Source organism: Pleurodeles waltl, chromosome 1_2, assembly GCF_031143425.1.
Source record: "Pleurodeles waltl isolate 20211129_DDA chromosome 1_2, aPleWal1.hap1.20221129, whole genome shotgun sequence".
Taxonomy (NCBI): Eukaryota; Metazoa; Chordata; class Amphibia; order Caudata; family Salamandridae; genus Pleurodeles; species Pleurodeles waltl.
Window position 1 is genome coordinate 442,367,982 of NC_090437.1, and position 17,830 is coordinate 442,385,811.

The window sequence follows — 17,830 nt, forward strand, 5'->3', positions numbered from 1 at the left end:
AGACACTAGCAATCTATGGATACTTTTATGAAATTGATATGTGTATGTCATAACCCGGCTTCATTTTATATCATCCACTCAGCAATGTTAATGCGAAATGTACATTAAAGAGAGTGAAAGTTTGATGAAGACCTTGTATCCTCAGCAGAGAACATAACACCCTATCATTTAAGGATGCACATTTTAAAATGCAAACCTACTCTTGCTGTTGGTGAGAAATGGATACCACACTGTTGCCAACGACCTGAGTTAACCATGCATATTAAGTGAATGTTGCAATTAATGTAAAATTTCTGAACACAGCAGGTGCCAGTCGGCCTTTAAACTGCCAATTCCAGTGAACTTTTAGCCACTGTTAAATTTCCATCCTTCATGGTTCCTAACAATGTGCATACCAAAAAGGAAATTTGCATCACGTGTTCCTTTATCTCGGTCCATATGTTCTTTGTATTTTTTCTTCCACGGCTGGAGGGGGTGGGAAAAATGTTTTTTTTATATATCCTTTCTGTGTATGTGTTTGATTATTTAGTCTGCTCCTGTTTACTTTTTTAAAGGGGTTCATCAAAGGGCTCAGAGTAACAATCATACTGTTGACCCATGGTGGTGTGTAGACCCGCACATCTGTCCAGCTTTATCGAGTGTTCCATTGAAGCACATTGTAGGGTCCACAAATCAACGACCTTAGTGTTCCAACTAGAGCTGAAACCCCAAGTCTCTCTCATACAATGTTCTGTTTTAAGTCGATGGTGACAAGGAGTTCATGAGATTCTGGGAAAACTCATGGGATGTGGACCATTTTTTTCAAACGTGGCATTTGTTCAACTAACAAGGAATAAATACGAAGGTTCTACAATGAGTTGCGCTTTGTGGTCTTCCTGCACCTAACCCCATTTTTCCTTCCATGTCCTTTTTGAATGGCAGAAATAAAGCAAAATATACCTTTGTGATTTTGATTGGTTAAATGTGATTTAAAAAGAGTGGATGCTCAGGCTTCAAAGCTTTTTCCAGGATGGTAGGGGTGCAATGTTACACGTAAAGCTAGCCGAGTGGCCAGTCAAAGACATTTCCATGAAGTTTGCCCCAGCAGCTCCTCATGAAGGATTGATTCGTCAGTTCTATTAGTGATGAAGGATATATTGGATAAAGTAGCAGTATAAGGATGCTGAAAGTCACAGAGCAGTTCCCCAACCATATAGCAGAACGAGGCATAGAAATCCATGGTGACTTCCAATATCCTTATAATGCACCACAGGGGGTACTTTTTTGCTTATAATACATGGTCACACCATCACACTTCCCACAAATCACTTAACTCCTTGCTGTTTTGCTCTTTCGTTTTAAAGAGATAGGATATCTGCAGACATGAAGATTAAATATAGCATCTGCATTACATAATTAAACACACCAAAAGCAGTTAGTTGTTTGTTGCAAAAAGATATTAGAATCAGTTTAATACAAGTCAGATTAAAAAAATAAATGCCATGAAGAAACATGCATGGAGATCATCTCTTTCCTATAATTACCCAAATTGTGCAAACATGTTGCAATCAACATCTTCTTTCAATTGCTAACTGTTTATTTAGGGAAACAGAGCAGAAGGAGCAAGGGCTAGGTTTTGTTTTTGCAGTTTGAATTGCACTTTTCCACTGGCTGCTGCATCTGGCAGCAGGCATAGTGACGGCAGAATGTAATCCATTATTGCAGTTGAGCATCTATGTCATTTCTTTATTACAGGCAACCAAGGGCCTGATTATGATCTTGGAGGACGAGGTTAATCTGTCACAAATGTGACAGATTTCCCTGCCACCGTATTGCGATCCCATTTTTTCCTGTGGAGACTGTAATACAACGGACAGAATATCTGTAACGTTTGTGACGGAGTATTCCATCCTCCAAGATTGTAATCAGGCCCTTAGCCAACTATAGCAGGGAAATTAGAGGCATTTATACAAGGATTGTAGGCTGCAATGTATTACAGGTCTGTTTTAAGTCCCACCTAAGTCTAAGGGGCACATGGTGGCAGTTTCACTTGCTTGAACTATGTCCTATCAAGCCTACGCCATTGAAACAAGTTTACGCTGATGGAAATGGGGTGCAGTTGAGCAAACAGATCCTGGATATTGTTGGTGTGGCATAGAAACTGCTCGTTACTAGATAAAACAATTATAGTGACAAATGCAAAGGCTTTCTTACTGTTCAAGCTTTATTTTCCTTTCTCTAGCAGACCGGGGAGAGATGAGGTCACAGGAACTGAAAATATGAAGACATGTGCCTCCTGAAATGAAAAATGCATGGGTGTTTCCTGTAACTCCAGAAACGTTGGAAAAATCGACCAAATAGCCAAAACAAAGCACCATCATCTGGAAAGATTCATGATACCACTAGTAGAATGCATTGTCAAATATTTAACAGTATTAGCAGGAGTATATCCAAAAGGAAAATACGTTATTTACAAGAACTCATGTGTTCAAAAATATCCAAAAAATGTCATCACTGATATTGATATTTTATTTTATGGCTATTTAGACAAAACAAGCAACATTAAAGAAGTACACATTTTGATGTAAAACTATCTACTAGTCCAAATAATTACTTCTGCAAATTATTAAGTGCTTTTACAATATTCACATGTCCGTGCTCTCAGTTAGAGCTGATTTGAAAGGAGAAGCCAATTTTCATAAAGATCTGTGGGTTTGGGAATCTTTACGGCCCTGATTTATACTTTTTGGTGCAAAACTGCACCAACTCAGTTTTGCACCAAAAGGTTTAGCACCGGCTTGCACTATTTCTGTGCACCAGCCGGGCATCATGTGCAAGCCGGTGCAAAGGGTAGGCTAGTGTAAAAAAAAATGACGTTAGCCGAGTGGGCCTGGCGGTATGGAAGAAGGGAGTTTTGCACCAATAAATGATGTTAGGCAGGTTAGAGTAATAAAAAAATTACTCTATCCTGCCTAGAGTCATTTTCTGATGCAAAATCATCCATACCACGACTCCTGTCTCAGAAAAGACAGGAGTCATGCCCACCACCCCAATGGGCAGCACAGGGGACAAAATACTTACCTGTACTTACCTATACTTACCTGGGATGGGGTTCCTCATCCTCCGCTGCCCCTCCGGTATGGGTGGGGGTGTCCCTGGAGCCATGGAAATAGATCCACGGGTCCCCTAACACCTGCCCTGACCCAGGTGTTAAAAACTGGTGCAAAGCAAGCTTTGCACCATTTTTTGACCCCTCCTTCCCCCTGTGCGTGATTTTTGCACAGGAGGATAAATAAGGCACTAGGGCCTTCGTGTCATTTTTTGCACGGGAACGCCTACCTTGCATCTCATTGACGCAAAGTAGGTTTCCACGTCCAAAAACTGACTTTAACTCCATAAATTTGGCACTAGACAGGTCTAGCGCCAAAGTATAAATATGGAGTTAGTTTTGCACCAAATTTGCGTTAAAAAAATGACACAAATTTGGTGCAAAACAAGTATAAATATGCCCCTAAATTCTTACACTCTAAAATGACTTCTCAACCATACAACCACGGGTGAATGGGTTGGGACATTGTTAAATCTCAATTTAATGAGGCAATTTGTCCGTTAGGTAATGCACCACACATCATATCAAAATAAGTACATTTTGTAAAGATGGACTCAATAAGTGAGTGCTAGGCTGGAATTTCAAAATTCAAAAAGATTTATTACAAACATTTATAAAGTACAATTCAGAAACTGTAGGATGCAATAATTCGTTGCAATGTAGGCTTTCAGCAAAAGGGCAAAACAGAATTATTACAAAATCAAAGAATATTCTAAGTCACAATAAGGACAGTGGCATCAGAACTGTGTCTGGCACACCCACAAACGTAAGGGTTTATGTAGGAAATCTCATAAATCAAAGCAAAAACAGCTATTTCATCATGGTGTGAGTACAATTAATACAATTTTGACAAATCAGAGCACAGAAAATTAGAGTGTCATACTACCTTATCATTAATGCACTATTTCACTAAATTAATATTGATTTCGTCCACTTGATGCTATTGTCACCTGGAGATGGCAGAGCAAAATATTTACAAAACAACAGTGAACTATTGCGAATGAATGCAGTACAGTAAGCAAATGGAAAAGATATTGAGTGGTTGCAACACTTACTGAGCACATGTTGGAAAAGTTTTAATAGAGAACTATATCAATGGAAATAAATAAACATGACTTTACTTTGTGCAGCATAAGAAATAAACAGTGAACATGCAGGGTGAGATATCTATTTTAAACAAGATGCTGTTGAGGCCTAACTGAGGCAGAGGTAGCATAAGCCATGAAAAGGCACTTTAAAAAGTAACAACAAAATTCCTTTAAAGGCAATATCACCATATAAATGTATATGTGTTAATTAGTGCGCAGATCCGTATTCTGCACACTCTTAATAATGCACAATCTTACCAATGCACAAAACTCCCACCTCTGATTATTCTATAATCACTAAAACCTACAATTAGTTATAGTATATTTTGCATCACTTTCTGCTTCTTGTGATTTAATTCCTTCAACAGCTTCAGTTGATTATGCACTCAATCTCTAATAAAAATGTAAATTATACTAATGTAGCATCTTCCAGTGCAGTCCCGTCCCACTTCATCTTAAGTGCTCTATTTTGTTCTTTATGCTTACAGTTTATAAATATTAAGTCAGAAAATGTGAACATGGGGAACAGAACAATTGCGCAAACATACATAATAATTCTAGGGGTTAGTATAGTACTAAACATGGATCATCCCAAACTATCAATCAGTTCACCATCCTTACTACAACCCATTTCTATCTCACTGATTAGGAACCTGCTGTTTTCCATAAGCCATAATCTTCTAAAACTTGGACTTGGACTTTATGAGAAATATTAATAACATTTAGGACATAGGCATTATTAACCATACTATTATTTGGGATGAATTTACAACACTTCAAAACCCTACAAAGGATATCCAGTACTAGGAAATTGTGCATTATCATCACATACATAGCACTTCACCTTGTACTTATTTGTGTTAGTGCACCACCTGTATAGGTAGCCAGCAAATCTACAAGTGTAGATACTCCTCTACATCAATTATAGCCACACCTATATATGGAAATGTAGCTCCTAATATGTCTGTTACTATTTGGCCAAAACCATGTTTCACTCTTTTCAAACCAACAGCATGATTCATTTCATTCACAAGATAGAGTCTAGGAAATACTAAAGCCAACTAGCAAGAACCCACCCAATTAAGTGGCAGGTTGAAATATTCAGTCTTACCACAAACATAATGAATTCCTCTAAAAATCGGTTCTTCACCAATCAGAAGAAACAAAAGGCCAACTAAGAGCATTAGTATCACCTATAGTGAAAACATACTAATAATTCTACAGCACCTGCTATATGCCATTTCTTTTGAGCTCATAAAGAAAAACTGAAAATAATTCTGGACTTGAAATCAGTTTCATTTTTTTCAAACCAATATTACATTTTCTTCTTCTTTCCTTTCTTTTTCTTTTTTAAACAATATTAAAAACAAAATAAATCTTCAGAGTCACTTTTTCAGTTTGTTTACTCAGTTCATAAGTTCAAGACTTTTATTTCTTCATCTAGTTTATTATTGCAATGTTCAAAACTTTTAGATTCAATATTTCATCATGATTTCAACAAAACCAAGGTGGATCGTCTTCAAAACGGTATGGGCAACAGTTTGTTAAGTCATTACGGCCGCATCTGACTTTTTCTCCTTTTCCTCAGGGACAGATGCAATGTATGCCCATTCAGGTAATGCATGCTTTCTTTTCAGCCTTCTCTTCCTTTGTGGTCTGTTGTCAACAGATGATTACTCTTACTATTTTCTGACTCAATTTCAATTAATTCTGGTTCGCCTCTTATTGACTCTGGCCTTTAATTCTCCCAATGTCTTTTCTTGCAAGTTTTCTTCACCACCTTAGGATACATGACCCTTGTATCTTCGCTTGTGATTACTGCTGAGTCTTCTTCACTCACAGACAAACTTGTGCTTTGACTGGCATCAGCAACTGCCAGGTATCTTGAGGCTCAGATTTTTAGTTGAAGGTTTTCATGAGTTGGATCACGGACTGCAACTTGCTGCTGCTAATGACTTTGCAACAGTTCATCACTCTGATACTCAAACTGAAACTGGTACAGAAATTTAAGCAACTTCTCCAACGTCTCCTCCCTCTAGATCCACGTTGCCAACTTGAACTTGAATCTGTGAATCAGCTGTTTTTGTTACTACTTCTTTATCTGCTGTCTTCACTCTTCATATATGAGCAGTGTGGATCCACTGAAGGATTCCGGCTCACTTCACAGCATGGTTAGTCACATGCACAACTTAATATGGTCCTCTCCAAAAGGCCACAAAATAACCTTTGCAGGCATGCTTTTTCACCAGAATCCAACCTCCTGACACTGAGGGCCTCATTACGAGTTTGGCAAGTGGAAAAGGCTGCCCCCCAAATGCCCACATTAAGGAGACTGCCAGTGCCCGCTGGCCCAGCAGGAAACGCACAACAATATTGACACCGGCTCATAATAGGGCCAGTGACAATGCTGTTGTACGTTGGGTGCACTAGCACCTGTTGCACAAATCTTTGCACGACGGATCTATGCCCAGGGGGCCGTCTCATTCCCCATGCCAAGTGCATGGGCAGTGCGGGGACCCCTGGCACCCCGTTTCCGCCAGCATTTACATGGTGATGCAACCGCGAGAGAGAAGGGTCATATTCCCCAGGGCAGCGCTGCCTTGGCGGATTGAGACCGCCATCACCGCCAGGCCATTGGCTGGCGGTAACGTGGCGGTGCCGGCGGTCCAGCCGTAGCCCATTCGCCACATCGTAATGTTGCAGTCGGTCCACCACTTTGGCGACAGTCTGACCGCGAGGTTGGTGGCCTGAAGACCCACAGCCTCGTAATGAGGGCCTGAGTTTCTTTTATTAATGCTGTTTCCATATTCACCTGATGAGAGACAGATTTCAACCCACAGCCAGACCTTTGCATTAATCTAATATGATGTAATCAGCTATTGACACAAGTGTTTCGTAAGGTATGTATGTGATCCTCATCGCTCTGCTTATGAACAATTCATGCAGCAAGAGTCCAGTCTTTTTGTCTGAGATACCTTTAATGCTCATCAGAACAAGAAAAAGGGCATTAGACCACTTCAAACTAGTGGATGTGTATTAGTTTGTTTTTGATGGCTCCATTGATCTTTTCTAAAATGCCAGATGATTGAGGAAGATAAGTACAATGGAACGTCTGTAAAATCTGGAGAGCTGTACAAATCAATTCAAGGATCTCATTTTTAAAATTAGTTACACTGTCTGTCTCAAAAGAATTTAGCAGAGCAAAGCATAAAATGAATTCCCTTAACAAGAGTTTGGCACATGTCATGCTGTCACATCTCTGTGCTGTGTATGCTTAGGCCCAGTAAGAGAACAAGCAGACAATCATGAAAACATGTGTAAGGCCATTGTAAACTGAAAACACAAATAAATCTGCTTAAAGTCTTGTAATTGGACCGTCTTATTTTCCAATGTGACACATAAGGACAATTGTTCTCTTTCCCTGATTATTTCTATGATAAATGACACAACTCTGTCATAAGCCCTCTACAACTCTTCTAAATATGGTATTAAACCAGTACTTAAAAAAAAAAGGTCTGATCACTGCGACCCTTCCTTTATGTGTGTGACCAGGCAAATCACTGGCAATGAAAACGAATCAAGAAGAAGATATTTATCTTCAGGATTAATCCAAATGTTGTTAACATTCTTTTTACAACCTAACATTTCCCATTTCTGTTTTTCATCTTCTGGTACCTCCTCTTGAAGATCCCATAGTTCATTTAGGCCCATATTTATACTTTTTTAGCGTTGCATTTGCGCTGCTTTTTGACACAAAAACGGCACAAACTTACAAAATACAACTGTATTTTGCAAGTTTGCGCCACTTTTGCGTCAATACATAACGCAAATGCGTTGCTAAAAAAGTATAAATATGGGCCCTAATGAGGTCTGTATTGGGTTTGACAGAAAATAATTCACATGGTTTGTATTTCAGCAGTGTTTTCTTTTGATTCATTCTGTTCTGCTTCCTGCACTGTGATTTGGTCATTTGATCTTACAGTTGCATTTTCAAGTGCATGATATTTTACTTCTTGTTCAGCATATTTATTTCCTGATGTGACAATATCATAATGGCCCATAACCATGCACTTTAGCACCTCAATCCCTTTTGGTTATTATATTGCTTCCATAAAATCAAGAATATATAAACCATTTGTGATGGGGGTACCAGAAGATGTCATATAGCCCCTTTGTGACCACACCCTAAAATCATGTTCCAGTTCAAACCCATGAGGGATTTCTGTTTAAATCATTACATTCAATTAGTCTGTAAAGCAAAAGTCCTTGTCAGGGAAATCAACTCTGCCACTTGTGCTGAAACTCCATTAGGCAAGTACGATTCTTCAGTGAGGTCAGAAATGAAACAGACTGCATAAACGACTTTAAGCCCTCCAAGATGATCTCTTTGACAAGAACCATCTACCAACAAAATCAGATCAGCTATTTCAAGAGGAAAATCTTTGATATCTGGTCTTGGCTTGGTACATAAATGTTTGAAATTCACACAGTCATTTTCTGGCTCATTATCCTCAATATCTTCATTGCTGTCTAAAAACCGTAGCAGCATTGCAGAATTTTTAGAATTACACCTTGTGATTAAGATGTTTTCAGCTGCCAGTATGATTTGCTCATACTTCATTAGGTAACTGTCATATGCTGAGTTCTGGTACAGGTTAACAAAATTTCAACTGAATGAAGAACAAACATAATTTAAGACCGCCATTTTTTACTCCTGCCCCAACTAGCGCCGTCATTTTGGGAGGCGATCTAGTCTTTTCAGGCTGCAGGTTTGGCCCATTATAAAGGGCTTGATGAAGCGTCTGCGCCCATTCCGCGCCCTGCCGAGACCAGGGACCAGGAAGGCTAAACAGGGTACTCCTGGAAGTCTGGTTTATTCAGCCCTTCAATTGCTAGCCTTCAGGAATTATATTCCATACCCCTGTAAACATTCTTTAAATTTGGACACACATTATATCAGAGGTCTTCAAACTGGGGGGTGGGCCCCCCTAGCGGGGCCTCAAGTGATCCCAGGGGGGGCGCCAAATGCTGGCCAAAAGAAATATTATACAGATAACATGCCTTTGTTTTAAGCAGAAGCATGTTATTGCAGGTTTAAAAAGGTAACAGTACTTCACTGCAATATTTAAATAGGTTTAGACATATTTAAACATTTCCATCTTTCTAAAATAATTGTGAAAAATTCTGAGGAGGGCCAAATATTTTTATTTTTCAACTAGGGGGGCGCGGCATTAAAAAGTTTGAAGACCACTGCATTATATCTTGTAATGTGTGTCACTGGACTCCTAAGCTTCATTCTCCATTTCAGCAAAGTAATAATTCAGGTGCAGGTGGTAAACTCCTGCAAGTCAACTGTCATTCCTTGCCTGCACACAAATTCCACATTTACACACCATTAACTGACCTTGCCCTGGAGATTTTATTTTTACTAGAAACCTGGCTATCTGAGGATTCTTCCCCGATATAGCCATGGCCCTACCCCATGATTATGTTATACACAGTATAGACGGACTCCACTCCAAGGGAGGAGGAGTCGCACTCATTTATAAAAATTCCATCAACTGTTCTACTCAAACCCTGTCTATTCCTGACTGTAAAAGTCTGTTTTTCTCTTTAGCAATCAATGCCACTTTTACCCTCTCCGGAATACTGATTTATCGTCCCCCTAGGCCTGAGAGGAAATTCCTTCAGGCCCTACCAGAAGTGATAGCAGAATGTGCCTGGAAGAACTCTAACTTCACCATTTGGGTGATTTTAACATTCATGTAGTTGATAAATACAATGATTCGGCAAAAACTCTGCTTATGGATCTAGCAGCCTTAGATTTGGTACAGCTGATCCTTGGCCCCACGCATATTAAAGGACACACCATTGATCTGGTGTTTAGTAACCTGTTAAATTTATCAGCCCTATCCCCGCCTTCTCTGGTATGGTCCGATCATTTCTTAATTTTGCTTTTACTACCTACTACTTCTGCGCCCAAACAGCCTCTAACTAGCACCACAACTATACGCTAGAATTTCATTGTCCATACTTCTCCATTGATGAGGCCTGGTCAGCAGAGATATTCAATAAATGGCTCTCTACCTCTATTGATACTATACTACCAGCTAAGACTGTCCATAATATTATTTGCACCAAGAAGCCCTCTTGGTTCTCCCCTAAACTATGGCAGTTAAAAAAGGAATGTAAGCAGCTAGAAAGGAAATGGAGGAAAACCTATGACGATGATTTCAAGTGCGAATATAGGATACAGTTTAGATCCTATCATGCAGAAATTATAGCCGCACGTGGAATGTTCTATGCCTCTAGAATAGAACAATCTTCTAATTCCCCTAAAGAGATCTTTTAGATTTCTACAGGATTGACCCAAGACCGACCCCTCTCCTTACATTTCAACTCAAGCCTCTTTTGAACATAGTAATAATCTAGCAGGTTTTTCTCAAAAGAAAACTTTCGATATCCAACAAACCTTTTCCCACAACTCTTCCCAAGAGGCCAAAATGACATTCCAAGACCCTTCGAGAGTCACCTTCTCAGTCTTTCAGCCCCTGACTGAGGACCTAGTAGTCAACCTTCTAGGTACTATAAAATCAGGTTCTCCTCTTGATCCTGCCCCACCGTCTATATTAGTCCTAGGCTCGGACTTCACAGTGCCTGTCCTAACCAAGGTTCTGAATAACTTTCTCATTTCTGGTCAGCTTTCACAAAGTTGGAAACATGCCATCATTAAACCTCTACTAAAAAAGCCTAGTCTTGATCCGACTTTACTGAGCAATTATAAACCAATTGCTCTTCTTCCGATAAAATCTAAAATCATCGAAAAGAAATTCAATAAACAAGCCTCAGGCTTTCTCGAGGATTACAATCTTCTACACCATACCCAGATGGACTTTAGACCTTTACATGGTACGGAATCTGCCCTTTTGGCTGTTGCAGAAGACATTCCTTAACGCCCGGACTCAGGCTGCTATGCAGCAATTATTCTTTTAGATCTGAGTGCCATATTTGACACTGTGGATCACAATATACTATGACACAGAATATCTCAGATGGGATTTGAATGGACCTCTTTTTTTTTTGTCCTCATTCACCCCTGACTCTGAACCACCTCTTTAGACATACACCATCCTCACCCTCTCAATAAGAGAAAGGCCCAAGCCAGGGGACACCATTTTAACTCCCCATATAATCTCCCACCTGAAGAGGGACAGAGCCTCTATCGAACAGGAGATCTTGGAGAACAGCATAAAATCATTGGGCATCAATAAACATATTGAACACAAAAACTCATCATTATATACAAAAAAGAAAAGAAAAACATTAAGAAAAGAACATTTTCAAGTAGATTCTCTCCAGTTTAATAAAGGCTCCCAAAGGGACGCCCTTGTCCTCCTAGCGCTTCGTTAGTTCAAGTCCAAGTCCGAAGTTTGAAAAACCGAATTAAGCCACTCCAAGTATGCCGGAGGGGAACCGGCCATCCATTTTTTTTTACATATTTCCCTTCTACCCAACAAAATTACATAAAACAGAAATTTAAGCTTTTCATTACTCATACTAATCTTCACTCCCTCCTCCTGTGGCTGCCCGAATATTATCAAAGGAAGAGATGCTGTGATTTCCCAACCCAATATAACCAACACTGTATTACATACTTCCTCCCAGAATAAATGGATACCACTTTAACCATTTGTTCACCTCTCCTTTTTTAATTTTGGACAACTTCTCTGGCAAAATGTAAGCTTTATGTAAAGTATAGAGGTGATTTTTCCTTAATGAAGCTGGTTTCACTACTTCATAAAGAATCAACAAAGACTTCTTCCACCATCTACAAACTTTTTCCCTAGGCATAAAATTACCCCAGAGATCTATGGGCTATATAAAGTCCCCGTCTAGTGTTTCCACAATTTCCCAATACCAAGCCGCAAGCTTCCTTGAAGTAGAAGAGAACTCCAGGAAGGAATCTTCCAACACATTAACTGCACCCAAACCCCCCTTAACCCCCTGTGCCCATTCCTTTATCTGCAAAAACTTCAATCTGGACAGGGATTCAGCCATTTTCTCCGTCTGCTCATCCCATGAAAACAAAATTCCACCCTGAAAGAGATCCCCCCAAATTTCTACTCCTTTTTAAGTGGCAATGCTAAGACATCTTTAAAACAATCTGGGGTGCCCGGAGAATCCCAAATGGGTGCATTATAACTGTAGTAGGTAGCCTTAACTGCTTGTCTCAACTGATTCCAGCACTTCGCAAGCCCTTGTAAAACTTTCAACTTAAAATGTTTGAAGAACTTGGGATCTCCAAATTTAAGAAAAAAATGTCTTGAGGCCCCTTTACCAGTTGAGACCATAGCTTTATACATAACACCAATTGCTAAAGTATCTGGACCTAGAAATAACATCCTAGAATTCTTAAGTAAAAAAGCCCAAGCATAGTATGTCAAATCTGGAAGTGCCAGACCTCCCTTTTCCCGTCTTCTGCGCAATATTTTCCAGGATATCCTTGGCCCCTTTGATCTCCAAATAAAAACATTTATCGCCTGCTGCATTTTATCCAGATCACCTCTATGCATTATAAGAGGGATAGCTGAGAACAAAAAATTCCACTTAGGCAAAATAAACATTTTAACCAAGTTAACTCCCAAGTATAGTCAATGGGAGGTGTGCCCATCTCTGCAATACACCCTTGCAATCTGCTAACAATTTTCGTAGGTTCCTTTCTACTAAATACTTAAGCTCCTGAGTCACCAATATACCTAGATACCTTACTTCCTTCTTACCCAATATCGATCCTACCTCCATATTCCATGACATAGATTCAGTTTTTTCCACATTAACCCGATATCCTGATATACTTTCAAATTTCTCAGCCAGTTTCATAACTGTAGGAAGAGCTATCGATAAATCATTAGTGTATACCAGGAGATCGTCTGCATATAAAGATACTTTTTTTTCCCAACCATTACAACAAAAAGGAGATATAACTACATTCTGCCTAATCATTCTGGCTAATGGCTCAATATACAGGTTAAACAGAACAGGAGACAACGAGCAACCCTGTCTAGTACCTCTGGTAATTGCAATAGACCCTGTAAGGTTCCCATTTACCAGAACCTTAGCCGAAGGAGCTTTATAAATCTGGTCAATAACCCCACAAAACTTGGCCCCTAAGTTAGCCCATCTTAAAATTGATTTTAAATAATTCCAATTTACTTGATTGAAATCTTTCATTGCATCCATAATGATAATTGCCAACGCGGACCCAAAGGATGTAGCCAGGTCTATCGCCCCAATCAAGCCAAAAGTCAACTCATGTAAATATCTTCCTCTAGAGAAGCCTTTCTGATCAGGATGGACCAGATTATTCACTATCTTGCTCAGCCTGCCAGCTAGAATTTTCGCAAATAGTTTATAATCGCTATTCAGCAGCGATATAGGCCTATCCAAAGCACATTTTACAGGATTTTTATCTGGTTTCAGAATTAATGTAATGATAGCCTCATTCCACGAAGCAGGTATACTACTTTCATTCTTGAGAATTCCCCCGAACTCTTCAGTTAGAACTGGAATAATCGTGTCCCCTAATGCCTTATATAATTCCACCGAAATGCCATCCGGACCAGGAGCCTTCCCACCCTTACTGCTATTCAAAACTCTCCTGATTTCTTCTGGTGTTATTGGAGCATTCAATGCTTCCTTCTCCTACTGTAGAATACTAGGATTTAAATCAGACCCCAACCAATCCTCAACCATATCATCTCCCACATCCAACTCCTCTGTTTACAGTTGTGCAAAAAGTTCTGAAAGGCCAATTCAAAGGCATCACTATTCGTCGCTCTTTCCCCTGACTGAGACATTTCAATTTCCTTAATATAATTCCTAACTTGATCTGATTTTCACTTCCAAGCTAATAGCTTCCGTGCATTTTCCCCATATTCAGAATGAGCCAATTTACTTGCCTCCCATCTCTTTATGATCCTACCTTGTAATACATTTCCAACTGTTGTCTCAAACCATCCAAATTAACCCTCAACGCCTCTATCTCACCCGTTTCCCCCATCCCCATCAACTCAACCTTTTTCTTCAACATTTCCTGTTCTAGGGATTTTATTTCATTCCTAAACAACTTATGCTTATAATGTGAAATGCTCATTATCCTCCCCCTTATAACTGCCTTGAAAGTGTCCCACACCACCAGTAATGAAGCAGTCCCTACATAAACACTAAAAAAATCTCTGATTCCTTATGTAATTGCGTTACAACTTCCTGATCTAATAGTAATGAGCGATCAATAGTCCATCTATTACTGGTTGTCTTCTGCGAAAAGGTAATATCTAACACTACCGCCGCATGGTCAGATAAGTGAGACGGCAAATATGCTACCTCCTCCACAGCTTCCCTCAGTCGTGTATCTAGCAAAAAGTAATCAGTTCGGGAGGCATGTCTATATTTTTTGTTAAAAAAAGAAAAATCCCTTTTATTCCCAACTCTCTGTCACCATACGTCACACAAACCAAATTCTTTCTTCATCCTCCTTAGATATTGCTAAGGCTTTGGAGTTCCTAAAGACTTGCAGTTATCCATCCTATCAAGCTTATTATCTAGCACAACATTAAAATCTCCCTTCATAATAACCGCATCCGAGAATTCAAGAAGCTGGGAGAAAAGCCGTCTAAGTGGTTCTGTATCATCACAATTAGGGCCATAGTACCCAACCAAAACAAAGTTTCCGTCATTAAATTGTACTTTGGCTATAACCCAGAGCCCTGCTGAATCTGATCTTACATCCAATATTACTATATTTGCTTGTTGTAGCCGCGTAAACAAAATAACCACATCTTTAGTATGAAAGTTATGTTCAGTACAAATACACGTTTGGACCCACCTCTGCGTCTTAAATAACTTCGTACACTCAGCTTTTGCCAAATGGGTCTCTTGCAAGACCAAAATTTGTGCTGTTGAATCTTGCAAATACTGCAATATTCCTTCTCTTCTTCCTCTTGTTCTCAAACCGTTAACATTCCAAGACAGAATTTGCAATAATATTCCCCTTGTCCCCTGACCCCTACCTTTACTAGCTATCTCTACAATACTGTGCAAAAAGTAACCGGGTGAACAAGGCACTTTTTTTCCCCCTCCCCAATACTTCCCACCCAACACCCCCCCACAACCCTCTACCCCCCCCATGGAGAACCCTCCCAATATAGAGACCGACGTTGGTCCCATTTTTAGAGCGCCCCTGTGTTCCAGGGTGTTCTTAAATAAACAAAAACAAAAAAGAAAACTTTCACTGATGTACAGTCTGCCCACTCCTTATAACTGCCAGCAGTTCATCTGCTTCATGTATATCCCTAATATTGTGCATTTTGTTATTATACATGACTCGGAGAAACGCTGGGAATTTCAACTGGGCCGAAGCCCCCAAACTCTTTTAAATTCTTCCAAGCGCTTTCCCAATTCCCACTCTCTGTCCATGGTAGACCTAGACATATCAGACCTGATCTCAAAAAAGACATCATTTACTCTGAAAGTTTTTTGTTTTAAGCTCTAGACAGAATCTTCTCTTTCAACTCATAAGTTAGAAAATTTATCAGGATTCTTCGAGGTTTACTACTATTCAGTCGCCTTGTGAAAGGGTCACAATGAACTCTCTGAATGTCCTTTCCAATCACTTCATTTCTCTCCTCAAGCCCAACTGCAGATTTAATGAGGGAGACCACATACGATTTTAATTCGCCCCCTTCCACACCTTCAGGTAACTTCAAAAGTCTTAAGTTATTCCTTCGTGAATAATTCTCCAATTGCTCTAGCTTATTTTGTAGCACCTGCTCTTTCCCTTTTAACACCTGAATCTATTCTCTATGTCGGCTCAATTCCTCTTTCATGCCACCCACAGTTTCTTCAAAAGCCTGAGTTCTCTCCGTCAAACCATCAATCTTCCTTTCTAGTACCTCGCAGGCTTCCCTTATCTCCCCTTGATTTATTTCCGAATTTGCAAAACCTTTTTTTACTTCCTCTGAGATGGAAAGAATCACTGCCTCAAGCGAAGAGCATTGAAACAAAGTAGGAGCTTCAGAAACTAATAAAGCTGCCACTTCTTATGATATTGGGGGGTCATGTATCCGAGAAACCGCCGAGATTGAAATTACTACTTGCGAGGAGGTGGGCTCTTTCCTACCAGTCTGCGCAGGGGGAGATATCTCTCCCAACGTATGACCCTCCTCATAACATTAGTTAGCTTGAGAGGACAGAGGCATGCTATTTTCAACAGTACCCCTGGCATCACAAAAATAATCGATTAACTGTGAATCCGAGGCCTCCATCGCCAGTTTGGTCTGAGTCTTTGACTGTCCAGGCACAAGCTTAACCGCCTCAGGCCTAACCCTAAAATATGACCTCAGGGAAGGCGTAAGTTTACTTTTCCCTTTATGCCTATTTTCCCATTCCTTCCTTGTGGAACTCCTTCTTCCTTCAAGTATTTTTAAAGCAGTCTTTTTCCCCTTGCCTGAACCCCCCTTGTCCTCAACAGCAGAATGGCCTTTATCCAATAATTGTCGGCCAAAACCTCCTGCATTCATAGTTCCGGGAGGGGGGGTGCCACAGTCCTCCTCCACTCTGTCTTACTGTTCCTTCAGCCGTCCCTGTCTCTGCTTCCCCTGCCGATCCCAACACGCTCCGTGCCAGAGCCCCTGGTTTCTCTTTTCTCCCCCAGGCGGCCTCGCTTGTACTGCTGCTGCTGCTATTCCCCCGGAGGGGAATACGCGCTACTCCTCTCCGCGTCGGACGCAGCTCCAGCGCGGCACAACAACAGTGTCCAGCCCCGGCCGCCTTCCTCTTCTCTCCCATGTACCGCGGGGTATATCCTGCTGGCCTGCACATCGGGAAATTAGCCTCGAGCAGCACCGTCATCCATCCTTCATCGCCACCCAGGAACCGGTAAGTGTCCTAGCGCGCTGCTCCGTCGACGCAGCCCGCCATGTTCCCCCGTTGGTTGTGCCCCCGTAGGGACCTCTTTTGAGTGACTTTCCGCCTTCCTGAAGGATAGGACCTTTCAAGTCCGAGATCAATCCTTTTTTTCCAACTCTTTGCCCCTCCGTTGTGGAGTGCTGCAGGGCTCCTCTTTGAGCCCTACTCTTTTTAACATCTATATGTCTCCCTTGCAAGAATTATTGAACCGTATGGACTATCCCTGGTATCCTATGCGGATGATACTCAGTTGGTCTTTTCCTTCTCTGCTAAGGCTAACCTAGAACAGGCCACTTTATCCTCCTGTCACTTAGATGTCTCCAGATGATGGCAGAAAGCAAACTCAAGCTCAATGATGGGAAAACAGAAGTTATGATGGTTGGGAACTCTCCCTTACTTATTTCTCCTTCTCTAGTTGCGGATTGGTTTAAAGAACTTCCTCCGCCAAAAGAAACTATAAAGAGTCTGGGTTTCTGATCAGACCCTCACCTTACAATGACATTTCATTCCAAGAAACTGTCAGCTACCTGCTTTGGTTTTATAAGAATTCTCAGGAAAATCATTACGCTTCTTCCATTCTCAGCCAAAAGACTCCTCACTCAGGCTCTGATACTATCATGTCTTGACTATGGGAAAGTGTTGTTCCTGAGCTCCCCCTCTTATGTCCTAAAGAGACTGCAAGTGGTGC